This window comes from Manis pentadactyla, chromosome 1 (genome assembly GCF_030020395.1).
Source record: "Manis pentadactyla isolate mManPen7 chromosome 1, mManPen7.hap1, whole genome shotgun sequence".
NCBI classification, from domain to species: domain Eukaryota; kingdom Metazoa; phylum Chordata; class Mammalia; order Pholidota; family Manidae; genus Manis; species Manis pentadactyla.
The window spans coordinates 109720924-109725203 of NC_080019.1; positions in this window are offsets into that span (position 1 = coordinate 109720924).

Here is a 4280-nt window from a genome sequence, read left to right on the forward strand (position 1 = left end):
TCACCCAGGGATATAGCTAATGGTGTGACAAGTGAAGCAGAGGAAGGACTAAATTCGAGGGCCATTGAAGCTCATGCATACTTAGAGCTAAGAATTGTGTCCAATACATTTTAACCCATCAGAGGCTGCATTAGCCACAGAAAGATTTTCAAGTTGACTAATGTACTGGGTGAGTGGAGAGAAAGCAGTGTATTGGGTTTATACTGTGAATTATTACTATAAGAACTGACTTTTTTCATATTATGCTTTCAGGCAAAACATTAAAATAGTAGAAAAACAAAACAAGTGATAAAACCTCATACACCATGCAAAAACCCAGTAGGAAGAAGGGAAGGGTGAGCAGTCATTATTAACGGCCTATTATATAAAGCTCACACATGGTTGCTCCCTCTGAATTAATAAAACAGCCCCCTCAATGGGACTCCTTGCCAACACTCCAGCCCTCTGTGATCCATCTTTCATACCACAGCTAGTGTGATCTTACAAACCTGATCATAGTTATTTCCTTACCTAAAGATTTTCACTGGCTTCCTGCTGCTTAGGAATAAAATACCAAGCACTGGTTTAGCATTAAAGTCCTTCTCAGTCTCCCCTTGTCCCACCTCTCCAGCCTGGACACTTGCAATGCCTTCCCCTCCACCGCCACCACCCATCCAAGTGCTCTGCGCACAGTAAACATCTTACTTGTTGTCTCATACCTGAGCCTTTGTGTTGCTCTTTCCCTCTTCTTACATTGCCCTCCCTCCAAGCCCTCCCCTGGGAAATCACTCATTGACACAAACTCTGTTCAGGTATCATCATTGCTATGGAGTTTTCCTGGTTCTCCTGGGGCTAAATTTATCACTTCCTTCCTTGTGCTCCCAGGGCACTTATTCTAAATAACACATAAAAGATTAAAAATGATTACACACTTACTATAGGCCAGGCACTCACTTAATTTAATTCCTCATTTAATTCTCACAGAAACCCCCTGAGAACAATTTTTATTACTCCCATTTTCCAAATGAGATAACTGAGGCACAAAGAGGCTGAGTGTCTTGTTAAGGTCAGTCAGCCAGTAAGTGGCAGACACAAGTGGACCAGCTCCATGGCATCCAGTCTTGACAACACACCACACCGCCACCAACCCAAGCCTCCTGGGATCCAGCTAGGAGGGAGCCCAAGGCTCAGCCAGGCCAAGGCGCTTCCCTGAGGCAAAGTCCCACTGAGGTTACTTCACACCAAATGTGAGGGGCCCCCAAACCAGGATAATAAACAGCGTCATGAGTTGAGAGGGAAGGCAAGTCAAGCAAACCAGAGAAGAGAGCCTTTCCAAGTCCCCCAAATCAGGGGAGACAAGCAAAGGTCAGAAGTTGAGCTATGAAATCGAAGATTGGACAGCCAGGGACCAGGCTGGTTCCAGAAGCAGGGAGAGGTCTTGTTCACCCTTGTCCCCATAGTTGAGCTCAATAAAGGTCTTTTGTTTGAAAAGGTATACATAAATCTAGCTATCAGCGAGCTTCAAACTACCTGTGGGAGAACCTGGCTCCTCTGTAGAGAGCTGTCCATCGCCGATTCAGAATTTTGGAGGTCAAACCCTGAGATAGACCTAACTCAAAGGAACATGATTCCCACCCAGCCTCAGAGCAGACCCCAAAATAATGTAGCAAGAATTGAAGGCTTTTGTTTATAAAGCACAGACCACTGACTCGTAACTCATCCCAGCTTACTTGTCATTTTCTCCTAATATGTTTTTCATTTCAGGTCAGAACACACTGAAACCTCCTCAACAGTAATTTTCTTCCTGATAGCACACAGACCATTTGGTGGGTAATCATGTCTGGTGAAGTCAGACCTGGTATCAAGTTCATAGTTCTGCCTCTTACTAGTGTGTGAACTTGGGCCAGTTTCTTAATACTGCTGTACCTCAGTTTCTTCATTTCTGAAAGTGGGATCAGAATACCTCTTTCATATAGTATTGAAGGAGAAAAAGTGTATAAAGGCACGTAGTAAGTTCTCCAGAAAAGAAATGAAGCTACTAGTATTAGTGGCAGCTGACCTGGGAAATGAATATGATTACAAGGGCTTGAATTGGTATAAAGAGCTTGTACTAGGAGATTGGAGGAGAGAGAGCTCACTTCCAATAAGGTTGACAAGGGAAAGTCTCACTGTGGAAAAAGCATTTGAGTTGGGGGTCTGAAAAATTTGCACCTTCTTTAAATCTCTGGAGAAAAAAAGCAGTCTTGCAGAGACAGGGGCATTAGGCCAACCTCCATGCAGTTAGCTGGGGTCATGTGGCCAATGAGCTGTGAGCAGAACAAATCATGAGCAACTGACAATGACCTGTGTCACTTCTGAACTGAGGCTTGTAAGAGTGGCCACCCTGAAGCCATGAGTTGAGATGAGATGACAGAACCTCCAGAGAAAAGGCCTGGACACAGGTGACACCATGTGGAGGAGAACTATGAGGAATCCTGAGATGTGTATCAGACTTCCTGAAGCAAGAGACAAACTTTTGTTGTACTTATCTTTTAAGAGTTCAGAGATTTTGTGGTTTTACTATTGTTACCATGGCCTTGATCAAAATAGACTCCAAATTCTGTGTTCTCAACCCTAAAATTCCAACTTCCTCCAACTTGCCTTTTCAGAGTACGTATCTAATGTGAGGCAGAAGGAAGAGATGAGGAAATAGATAAATGCACACCTCGCTTTACTGCATTCTGCTTTATTTCATATTTTTCAAACTGAAGATTTGTGGCAACCCTGGGCTGAGCACGATTATCAGCACCATTTTCCAACAACGTTTGTTCAATTTGTGTCCTTGTGTCTCATTTTGGTAATTCTCCCAATACTTCAAACTTTTTCCTTATTATTACATTTGTTACAGTGGTCTGTAATCAGTGATTATGACCACATGAAAGCTCAGATGATTGTTAGCATCTTTAAGCAATAAAGTATTTTTTAATTGAGGCATGTATATTGTTTTTTTAGACATAATGCTATTGAACATTTAATGGACCACAGTGTCAACATAATTTATATTACAGTAGGAAACAAAAACATTCATTTGACTCACTCTATTGTGACAGTCCCTTCATCGTGGTGATCTGGAACCAAACCTGCAATATCTCCAAGGTGCAGCTGTACATCAAATGGCGCCCTTTTCTTCAGCAGAGGCATGGGAACAAAATGTTTGTGAAGCAGCCAAAGGGAAACCCTGAGGAGCTCATGGATAACTTCACAACACCACACAACAGAACTGGTGTCATGAGGGATCCACAGACGGGCTTGGAGAAAGAGACATGGATCAACTACAAATAGGCTGTGGCATTATTTTTGCTTCAATAATATCTTTCTCCTTCTTGCCACTCATGCGAAATTTACATCATGGATTCAACTTTAATAAATCTCCTGATACACTAATGTCTGTCATATACTGGAATACAATACTCTATAACAAAGAAAGATTTTAAAGACCCACAGAATGGCCTTTAGGAGCAGCACAGCCTCTCACATCTATCTCAGGTTTTCTATTTCTCTATCTGTTTCAGTTCTGACTTGCTCCTGGTAGACTAGAGGAGTGAATTTCCTTCCCTCTCTCTTTTTAAATTTAGTCATCCTCCTCTCCAAGGTCTTGCCAATGCATGTGCCAAAAGGATAAATATGCTCTCCTTCCAGCATTATTAAAACTGGAAATATTAAATGTGCTTACCTTCCTCCCAGCAATTAATGGACACTACCCACACAAATTCAAACTTATATACACGCAAGTTTGTGGCACCATTCATTATAATTTTTTTACTTTACAATAATGAAAAACTGGACACAACCTGAATGTCCATCAACAGAACGAGTAATACAATCATGGCTGGTTATATCATGATATTTTCCTTAAAGGGAATTTATAGTCCTTAAAATGATTTTATGGCTCTAGTCTTATTGTTAAGCAAATACATCCTGGTAAGGTCTGTGAGTGAAAATTTTAATTATAAAAATATCTGTGGTGTGATTCTATTTACATAAAACTGTCTGCCTTTGTGTGTCTGTGTGTTCTTGTATGAAAACAGAGTAAACTTAAAGGATACATTCCAAAATGTTAATAACAGTTCTCTCTTCTTAAGAGGTTTGGGTGTTCTTCTATTCTTTCTTAAGCTTTTCTATATGGCTTCAATTTTTAAATGTTCCCAAAGTGTATTTAACATCATAAAAAATAATACAATTGCTTTTATTTTGGAAAAAAAATATTGGAACTATTAGCTATCACTATCACCTTCTCTCCCACCTAGAACTTCATCTCAGTG